Below are 11,805 nucleotides of genomic sequence, written 5' to 3'. Positions count from 1 at the left end.
AGATTTTTTTTTAAAATTACTTATCCTTGCAACTAGTTTAGGTTGATAAATATTTTTTTCTCACCAGTAGAGGCCCTCTGAAAATGATTCAGAAGGCCTTTTCCTATGTGCATCTAGTAAAACTTGAAGAAACCCATTGTATTGGAAGAGGAAGCTGGGCATGACTTTGGGCTGTGTGGTGTCACTGAGGGCAGAAACTAGATCATAGCAGTTCTCCTGCCTCAGTTGTGAAATGCTGAGATTTCAGGTGTGTGGCTGTACTCTCGGCCTTCTATGATGTCTTCAGAGTAATTAATGCCTCGAGATGTCCTAAAAGGGTGGTAGTGAAGACAGGCATCGTGTGACACATTTCCTGACAGCGATGAAGTCTATGGTGTTGATTCCCAGCAACTTTGGAGCTTGATAACAGCTGGCTGCTCAGCTTTGGTAAGTACCATCTGGTTTTATGACAAGATGGTGTGTAGCATCACAGTGGGAGCAGATGTAAGTGGTGACTAGAGCAGGCAGGGGAAGCATGGCTTTATGTTCTCACAGGAACTAACCCATCCCACAAGACCACCAATAATCCCTTGCAACAGTGGCCTCCCAGCAGACATGCATCTGTAAAACCCTGCTGTCCCTCACTGGAACCAGCTTTTCTATACTTGAACCTCTTGGAGAGAAGCCATCATGAAAGCTCAAACCTCTCAGATTTTCACTGACCTCAGCTGTACTCTGTAGAATTCTTGTAGGCTTTCTGGCCATCAAGACCTCCACATCTTCCATCCCTCCACTGACATCTGTAAGAGCTTCATTGCTCCCTATTTTATACGATTCTCATCTTTCTCTTTCCCTGGCCAGGACTGGCCTACTACTCCATTTTCTTATAATCCTATACTTGATAGGAATTTTTAGATCATTGGCTTAGAAGTTAAATGACCTGATTGCAGATCTACTTGGATTTACATTTAATTCTTCCCTAAAGAGCATTTCAAAAATAACTGTGCTATGCAAAAAATTACATACTGAATACAATATCACAGACCTGAGAAAAGTGGGGTTGAAAGATATTCAAAACTTTATCTGTGATCCATGATTAAATAAGAAAAAAATTATAGAACTACTATGTTGTGTTAAGTCAAGAAATACATAATTACTACAATAAATACAGCATTATATTTGGAAAAGAAGCTTTGCTTATGGGTTATTATAATAAAGTAGAAAAGGAATAGGACCAGAAATTGAACAGAAAGTTGACATGAGAAGAGGACACAGGAGCAGAGGTTACAGTGTGCCTTTGGTATGTGTCTGCACACTATGGTGTTACAACACTTTGTGTAACTGGGTTTGGTCTCCTGCATTTACTCAGTGTATCTAGGGGATGAAATCATGCATAATGTAAGATACACAATTTGCATTATGCTAATATTGCTCTCAAATACCAGTTGTGTATTTTCTAATAAATTTGAGCTGTAGCTAAGCCTATTGGACCTTCTCCACCCTCTCTACTAGTCCTAAAGGTACTGCCTCATTCCTCAACTAAACCTCCACTTTACCCATCTTTATCAACTATTCGACTTTGATCTTCTACCAGTACACAAGTTTGCTGCATGTGTCTAAGATGTTGTTCTGTACCTGAGACCCTCACAGTTCTAGGAGCCAATGCCTGTCATCCATCTGCCTATGTTCTTGAGTAGGAAAATATTGCCTCAGCCCTGGCCACCTGTGCTTTTCCTCTGGCTCACACAGAGGGTCATCTGTCTGAAGCACCATCATCAAATTGGTTGCACATTAGAGCCAACTGGGGAGTTTTGAAAAATCAAATCTCTCACTAGGTGTCCCAGAACAATTACTGAGAATCTCTGGAGTCCACAATTAGGATTTTTAAAAGTCTCATGCCATGATTCTGCTGTGCACATAAGCTTCAAAACCACTGGGTTAGATCACTGCTGTTCAAACTCTAATGAGATCAATCACATGGGACTGGCATGTTTCCATTTCAGCAAATTTGGGTGGCCCCTCAAAGTGCAGCCTCTCCTTCTTCCTCTCTCTATGTATTTATGTGTGAACAGGTTCATAAGTTTAGATGTGTCTATGGAGGCCAGAGGGCAACGTTGGGTGTCTTTCCTCCAGAGCTGTCTACATTGATTTTTGAGACGGTCCCTTACTAGTCTGGAGCTTGCCAATTAGGCAGATTTCTTGGCCAATGAACCTCAGGGATCTGCTTATCCCCAACCCTCCAATGCTGGGTTTATGAGTTGGCATGGTTGTGCCTCATTTTTTTTTTTAATGTGGGTGCTGATATCCAATGCAGTCTGCATGCGTGTAAAGCAAGGGTTTTGCCACTTGAGCCATGCCCTATTCCAAGATGTGTCACTTCTAACAAGCTCCCAGGTATTGCAACACGGTTGATCCAAAGCCACGTGTTGAAAAGCAAAGGCATCCCAGACAATTACAAAGCATCTGGGACCTTATCTTTGCTTTGCCTTCCTTTGCCTTGGACAGTGTTTTCCATCATATTTTTTTCCAGCATGTGGAAGTGATTGGCCATCAGGGCCAGAAACTCTCTTCCCTTGAATTTTCAATCTTCTTCTGGCCTCTAGACCAGGTGTTGGTCCTTGCAATTTCTCAGGAATACTGCATCAGAACACAAGCTTACTCTACCATGGAGAAACCCACAGGAATTCATGATTTTGGCTCTTCTGCTACTGTCATTACTGCCACCACAGAAATTCAGTTTTTCTTCCTAATATCTTGTTCTTCTGCTCATAAATACTATAGTCATGGACTGTGTATGTTAAACTACTTTAGTCATTTTTCTCATTTTGGACAAAAATGAATATTCCTTAGGCTCTGCTTTGGACAAAGGTCAGAATTAAGTCTTCTGCCATAGAAATACCACATCACTCTATGTAAATCTTTCCATGATGAATGTATTCAAAGCTCCATGTTTCCAGTCTTTCTGTGACTCCCCTATGCACTTGGACTCCCCCAAGGAAAGCACATAATACTCTGTTCTCAGATCTAACTATCTCTAGTCCTCTTCCAAGCTGAAGCAAAGGATCTAGAAACATCATTTTCAAATTCTGAATAATATTTTTTATTCACTTGTGTATGAGCTTTATTTCTCATGAATGCCTTTTGAGTTTATCCTGCTCTGGAACATTGATGTGTGTTGAACCTTGACCTTTACATGGAAACAATGCAAGGCAAATTGTTTTACCAAATGCCAGCCTTTCTTGCCATCTGTCTGGGAACTGTTGTTATACTTGGAGATCACAAACACTGCAAAATTACATGAACCAAATAACATCTCCAAAATTTGATTAACTACAACGTTATATTTGAATATGTGAACAGTATTTTTGCTTGAACACAATAAGTTTATATTTATAGCTTGATCCTAGAGGAACTCGTTTCTTCATACCTACTGCTAGCATTTATGAATCATAATTTTACTTTTATGTATTGATTTTATGGTCTGCAAACTAGAAAATAAAGCAACAGTAGCAACAACAAATCTGTTTCTTCTCATTCTTTCTCTTACTCATAGGCTAAGCAAATTTCTAAGATGATTTGCAAAACTGAGAAGCTATGCTGCTCAGCACCTGCAAAGAGAAAGCCACCTGAAGAAAACTTGCTAAATTCCAGATCTCTATGCTTATATGAAGATCACCTCATGTGTGAGTCTGTGTGCTTGTGTGTTCCTATGCACACTTATGAGATTATGTAGACCATGTATAAAAATACATCCTGCTGAAGAAATTGCATTTGAAGATAAGCATTATTTTCATTGCCCTGGAGCAATGTATCCCAATAAAAAAGGCCACTTTCTTACATGAGCAATGTGCCTTCTGTATCTTAGGCTTTCTTAATAGAAGATGTCATTACTGAACATCCTCCCCCTTCGCTGCCACTTGACCCTGCCTCCTGGGTAGCAATCACTAAAAGAATTTGGCCGCCATTATGGGAACTTACACAGGCAAAGGTCTGTGTTATAAGGTGTCTGTCAATAAATGTCGCTGTTGTTTGTCCGTGTCTAAGGAAGGTGCTTAGACTCTATGGAGGATGAGTTTTTTTTTTTTTTTTTTTTTTTTTTTTTTTTAGCTATATGTTCTTTTAATCTCTCCCAAATAATAGTCTTTCTCTCTGTATCGTGCCATGCTGATTATGGTACAGCTGATCAGCCATTGTTTAACCACCTGTCTAGGGTGTTGAGCAGTATCCTTTCTTGTAGTTTATGTGCTACGTTGGGTTATTAACATGTCCTTTGAAGTAGGGTCAGAAGGGTTGAGAGTATAGCTCTGTGGTCAAATGCTTGCCGAGTGTTATGGTTTAAATACCAAATGCTTATACCCCAGTTATTGGTGTTTGTATGGAAAGTTTTGGGAACTTTGCAGGACCTATTTGAAGCTAGTAGATCACTGGGGGAATGCTCTTGGATGTATCTGGATTCTGTTGCCTTTTTATCTCTCTCTTGACAACCTGTTGGCAATGAGGTAACTCTGACTATAAGGTCCTGGTATTATAACACCTGCCTAAGCACATGCATCCTCCAAACTGTGAGGATAAGGAAATCATTTCTCTGATAAATAATTATATCATATATTATGATCACAGTCATGAGAAGCTGAGTAACATACCTGGTATGTAGAAGGCCTCACATTCATTTTTTCCTCCAAAGTTAAAAAAAATAGTCAGAGATGGAAGCTGTTGGTTCAATTGGTTCAATGTGCAATCATATTCCAGAGTACCTGGAACTATTAGCCAGGTTAATTAATAAGTATAAATACATTTTTATTTATATATTCCTGAGTGTGTTATTTTTTTCAGCTTGTCCTCAACAAATGAGATAGAGCTAGAGAACAGGATAAAGGGAAAACATAGGATAAGCAAGGTTAACTAAAGGAAAGGAGAAGAGGAAAGGAAGAAGAGAGAAAGATGTCTTAAATTAGAAAAAAAAGAAAAGTTAAAAAGTTAAAAAGAAAATAGAAGATGAATGGAAACCAAAACCATACTTTTCTTTAAAAATATAAAATAAGATTATTCCTGAAAGTATAGCAAAAATCACAAATGGTGGTTAGAAAAATGATGTGTTAGCACACTTCTTTCCTGGTCCTTGAGGAATGGTGCTTGCAAGGATTTGGGGTCAGAGATGCTCTTGAATTTGTGCCTTTTCTGTGATCTTTGCTGTTGTTGAGTCTTCACTGACAAGTGTCAGCTATCTATCAGACCTGCCTTCCCTTTATTAGTTCTTCTTTGTGTCCCAGGAGCCTCTGCTGATCACACCAAGCTGTGAAGCCTATAGGCTTGGCTGCCTTCCTGGTCTTCCCAGTTTACCCACCCTGGAGTGACTAATGTTCTAGGTGGCAGAGGGCAGGGGTCTATCTCCCAAGGACACTAGGAATGGGAGTACTAAGACTGGTACAGCTGGACCTGTCTTTTGAAATTTATGGGACACAGGATCCCCCTGTCAGAGGGATGCAGCTGTGGGTGTCAAGATGTCTGCCATAGCTCTGGAGTCCTCAGTCTTCACAGCAGATAGTTCGTTCTAGAAGTTGATCCACTTTTGACCTCAGACCCAAGCTATGAGAATCTGAAGCTATTTTCAGTTTATGAGACTGGTCCTAGCTGCTGCTGGGGAATACTTCATAAATCTTCTGAAATGTGCCAAACATTAAGAAAAAAATGCATGCCATGTTGACAAAATGGAAAATGAAGTAGATCACCAGCACTTTCTCCTTTAGAATAATATTCCAATTTTCAGTAAGTTTTCATTGTGGAGTAGAGTGATCAGCACCTTTTCTTAGATTTACAGTCCTTGAGATGGTAGATGATGATACATAGGCGACTACAGGTTTCTTTCCATAGGTTTATAATTCTGGAATAATGAGAATGCAATGAACATTTAATAATAGAACGTTTAATAATAAGACAAGACCCCCCCCCCAAATCAAAGCACAGGAAATAGCTGACTCTGCTGTATGTCCTTTCCTCATTGGTGTATCTGGGTCAGGCATCTCTTCCTTAGCAGTTTCTGGTGGTGAAGCAGGCTTGGCTGCTTGGCTCAGGGAAGAAGTGCCTGCCGAGCATGCCCACTGACCTGGGTGTTGGAGACAGCCCACTGACCTGGGTGACCTTGTCTTGGGTAGACTGGCTGCACTTTCTCCTACAGGAAAGTCCTTGCTAAACATTTAACTATATGAGATGGAGTAAAATGATGAGAAATCTGCTATAAACGGGCCCTATATAGGTTAGGTTTCTCCTAAGGGCTGAATGTGAACTTGATATTGACTCAGACACATGGAATACACTATGCACTTTAGCTCTGTGAACACAAACAAATGGTTCAGGACAGCAACATTCTCTCATTGGCTCAGCCTCCATTGTTCTCTGCACTTAGGCACAGCTCTTAGTTGATGCCGATAGCTATCTGTGTCTGGGACATTCTAACCTACATAGAATTAGACAATTTACAATATTTTCTTGACATTGATTTTTGTTTTTAATTTTAAGTAATATTGTTTGGTTGCCATCAGCATTTGCCCTCACCCTTATCACACATATGCTTTCAAGGCTATATTTGGTTAGTTTTTAAATTTTAACAATTCTTTAATTAGGATATGGTGATACATACCTAGAATCCTAACGCTAGGAAGATGGAAGCAGGAGGCCATCCTTGGCTACACAGTGAATTTGAGGCTATGTGAGACCCATGTCTCAAATAAAAAAGAAATTTTAAAGTATTTTATGATCTCATTCAAACAATCAGCAACACGCATGGCAACTAAACTAAACCTTTTCACTGCTATCTCCAAAGCTCAAGGTTCTTTTCCAGGTATGCTTCTTCCTTTGCATCCAAAGTACTCTTGACTCAACAGATGGTATTGACCAAAAATCCAACATCCACAGTGAGATAACTCAGCTGCCATTGTTCACAGAGTTCAATTTGGGTGTACATGGGGCAGCCTAAAAACTCTCTTCAGCTGTGTCTGCGAAGCAAATATGATTTGTAAGCCAATCAACACTAAAACAGGACTCCAGCTTCTTTATCCATTATGTAGATTCCATAAATACAAAGGTGATAAAGTAGCTGGATGTATTTTGTCACGATTTTCTCATTTGGAGAGCAGAGTTTATGGTTCTCTATCTTCCTATTTTAAGGTTTGTCTACCATATGAATATACACACACACACACACACACACACATATATATATATATATATATATATCTTATAGCTTACTAATAAGAAGTACATTCTCCCACCCCTACCACAATATGGTTTTCAGCAAGACTGAGGCCCACACATGTGTGTAAGTGGTAAAAAGCATACAGCTGTCAATGTATGTGCTTTCTTCCGTGGTCCTTGCTTTAGTAACTATCTATCAGGTTATGCTTTACCCAGCTGAATAGGATATGATATAACCAGAGAGACTTCTAGAACATAAAGATATTCAAATCAAAAGTGCTACATCGCTGAAACAGTCCTCTAGTGTCAACAATTCTAGCAATCTCCTTATGACAATTCCTAGGTAATGTTTTCTATGAGTTAATTCAGCTGCATCCTGTGCTGTTGGAGTTTATTTGCAGTTACTTATTTCACTGTATCTGCTACTCCAAATTCTGTCATTAAATCCAAATCATCCTTGGTTTATGTGTTTCATTGTTCCCAGATAACAAAAGGAAAAATCGAAACAAAAGGTTTGGCTCCAAGATACATCACACAGTACATTTTAGAAACAGGTCACTATAGTTTTTGCCAACTAAAAATCAAAACAGAATCATCATGATTTATTATGTACTTTGGAGAGAATCTGAATCTTATTTGAGAGACTACAAATAACATAAAACAACGCTATTTTCACTGCCCTGTGTGGACTTCATTTGCAATGGTACAGTCTTGGGAGGGGCATCACTTTCCTGTAGCTTCTTAGGTTTCCCTAGAATTTCCAATCCCATTCCCAAGAATAGGATTGAACTTGGGATTTCACACAGGCTAGGCAAGCATGCTGCCTAGTAAACTATATCGCCAGCCATCTTTTTTAAAATCCTTGTGTGGGTCATGATCCCTTTGCGCATCGAACGATCCTTTCACAGGGGTCGCCTAAGACCATCTGAAAACACAAATATTGACAATATGATTCATAACAGTAGCAAAAATACTGCTATGAAGTAGCAAGGAAAATAATTTAATGTTTGGGTATTACCATGCTATGTGGGACTGTATTAAAGGATGGTAGCATTATTAAGGTTGATAGCCATTGATTTAGATAACAACTTACTAAGTTCCCCCGGGGGAGTGGGGGGGGGGTTGGGTTCACTTTGTAGCCTAGGCAGGCTGTTTATTTCCAATTTCCTGCCTTAGCCTCCTGAAAAGCTGGGCTTTCAGGCCTGTGCCACCAGTTAGACTCTTCTGTTATTCTTCCTGTATTTTCATGTCTAATATTTCCCATTGTAGCATGTTTGAGATAAAGCAGAATTGCATGCCAATTATGGACACATGGAAGAATATCTTTTCAGTGGTAGATGAGCATGTCTTACTTCCCTGTCAGACATACCTTTCATTCTTCTATAAACATTTATATCCTTCCACCTTGTACATGTTATAGACATAATTCTTATGTTTAAGGCCTAAGAGATCAAAGTTCTTCTGATGCTAGATATAATTTCGATTTTAAAGATTCTCCGGAAGGATTAGACAAGAAACAGGAGAATGTCCTTGGAGCATACTGAGAACTGGTTTGTCGTTGTGTACTGGCTGTATGTCCTGCATCAACAGTGATCGGACAGCCTGTTAAAGAAAGATATGGATTTTTATATTAATAAAATGGACAGTTTGTTAATTGAATTAATTCAAAGGAAGGGCTTGTGCAGAATGTTTAGCCTAAGAAAATGTGCATCTTGCTATGAGATAAGATGTATAGGTTTCCCCAAGACTTTACAAATTACAGTTTTCCCACTTGACATTTAAGTATCTTTCTATGTATTGTTTATTTCACTTTCAATGTGTAATTGTTTTCAAGCACCATTCATATCTAAAGAGAGGCCCCCAACATCAAATCTAGACATCATATCCTGAATGGCGATGGCATAATTTAATATACTATCATTACATTTTAAACACATACATATATACTTGTAAATCTACTTATTTTGAGTATAACTTTGTATAATACTTTGACAGATAAAAATATAGGTTTTGAAACCATTATATGCATTTGTCTATGCAGTAGCAAACATACATTATGGCAAACATATAATAAATTACATATGACACCAGAGCAAATTTTGTAGAAGGATTAAAAAGGAAAATGATGACTTATGTTTGAAATATAATGCTAATTCATTATTTACAAATAAAAATTTCTATACACATTATATTAAATTCACTCATTTCAAGCTTACATTCATATGATATTCACATAAAATTCATTACTTAAGTGTAGCAATGAAATTGGATTTGGCACTGAGCATCTGACAGCTTGTTGACATATCACTCTGAACATGTGGAGGGGAACACAATTTACCTAAGAAATATGGTACAATCATTGGTAAAGTATGGGAATGAAACTCCTATCTTGTTCTGATGCTATGAAGTGTATTATCTTTCAAGTGAGAGTGAAACACCCACGTTATTTTGATTTCTGGATTTGAAAGTGAGGTCCATTGCATGAGTCTGGAATAACTTACAGACATCTTCATGCCAAAACAGAGCAGACCTTCTGTGCCTTGAAGCTTTTCCCTTTGCTTGGAAATCAGAGAGAATTCATGCCAGAGTGTATGATGAATGTCTTGGGATTCTTCATTCATTCTTTTGATATTTTAATACTTTAAATATCATCTTGCTTATATTCAGCATTATGGGTATGTGATTTTTTGATAACTGTTTTGATAGTGTATATCAGAGCTTCAAATACAACACAAAATGCACTATTTATTAATTTATGTTCTTTATTTAGGTTTAATATTTTGGGTAAGAAAAATGTTTATCTCCTAATTACTACTAATCTCATTTTCACTGTAATTAAATAAGTTTATTTGGATAATTGTTGACTAAGAACACTACAAAATGTAATGTTTTTGACAAGAGCCTGCTTTGCTGTGGCCTCTACAGTATGAGTGAGGCTTCATGAGTGCATAATGGAAGCACACATCTCAGTCATCTGAGGGGAGGGCACACAATGATGAGGTGTGCAAAGTTCACTCTTTTGTCTGTGTTGGGAGACCTGGTGGGTCTGAGATACCATGTTCATCGACATTGCATCGCTGTCATTAATAATTTTTCATGCCAAATTATCTCTTTTTTGTCTGTGTTTTCCTTGACTCTTTTCTCACCCCACATTTGAGAATCTCTGACTCCTTACTTGCAAGTACTCCACAGTTACTGAATTGATTTTTAAGAAAAACTGGTGGATGAAGGAATTCTGTGTTCCTCAAGTATGTACACGATTCACTAAAGAGGCTTAAGTATTGAGACAACACTGAACAACAGGACATTACAATATGTTAATTCATCTAACTTTACATTTTGAAAATTACACTGGGATTTTAAGCCACTTTTTTAAATAAAGGAGGTACACCTGTTGATGCCTTGAGAGAGTTCCAATTGCAACCCATAGAAAAGAATTCTAGGGCCCAGAGCACAAGGTTTGTACTTAATGCAGAATACTACCAACAAGAGCAAAATTATATTTAATAATTGACCACCTGAAAGACATGTACACAGCAGATATTAAAAGCAATGGCTTCTTCTCTTTAGGACTTGTTTTTCCTTTTTGTTTTCTATTACGTTTTGAAATTTAATATATACACTTGTGGAGAACTGCCCAGTCCCTAAAAATGGCTTATGTGGAAAAGGACCCAGAGTAGAGCCTTAAAACTTTATAAACTACTCTACTAATGAATGTCCAAACATTAGTGGGGTTTGTTGTTCAGTCTCTCAGTGAGTTGTTAGGGAACTGCTGGTAGGTAATAATACACAGTGAATGCATGCTGTTGCAGCAATCACCACCTGCAACAGGTGATATACAATGACCTTTCTTTACAAATGGCTCAACTTGGCCTCCAATACTGACTAGAAAATAAGCCAAGATATTATATTTGTAAGGTGTGACAATACTTAACATACTAGAGTTAGAAATATATTTTTGCTTTTCCCTTTTCTTAATTTTCCTCCCAACTTATTGCTGTAATGCTTTCCAATAACCTTCCATGCTTTGCTTTGGGCACCATTCTTTGAGCATATGGCAATTATGGACATCCCTAAAGGGCTCAGTGCTTTTTTTTCATACCATCATGAACTCTATTTTTCATCATTGACACGTAAAAATATCATTATTAAATAAATTTTTGTTTGTGTTGCTTGTGCTTAGAATAATATATGGCATCACTGGAAAAACAAAACAAAACAGATTGTGGGGCTAGGGGTGTTGCTCATAAGGTAAGCCCTTACCTAGCATGTGCAAGGCCCTTCCACAGAGCTCAAGCACCACACAAAAAATAAAATCTGAAAAGAGAAAGGGAGGGCAGAGAGGGACAGTAAGGGAAGAGTGGGGAAGAGAGGGAGAGAGACAAATGGAGAAGGGGGCAGAGAGAGGGAGGGAAGGATGGATGAAGAGAGTATGGACATGGAAGAGAAAGAAAGGGTAAGAGGGTGCACATTGAAAATTAAGCAAATGTCACATTCAGATCATGGAAGAGCAGGCTAATTCACACATGGAGAGGAGTGAGCTGGGTAACTCACTGCAATTTACAGTATTGATTGCTAGTAAATGCACAGCCTACAAGTTGTAGTAATTAAAGTGGCATCCAGTGCATTAGTCTA

This window comes from Phodopus roborovskii, unplaced genomic scaffold (assembly GCF_943737965.1).
Source record: "Phodopus roborovskii unplaced genomic scaffold, PHOROB, whole genome shotgun sequence".
NCBI lineage: Eukaryota > Metazoa > Chordata > Mammalia > Rodentia > Cricetidae > Phodopus > Phodopus roborovskii.
This window is presented reverse-complemented; position numbering follows the sequence as displayed.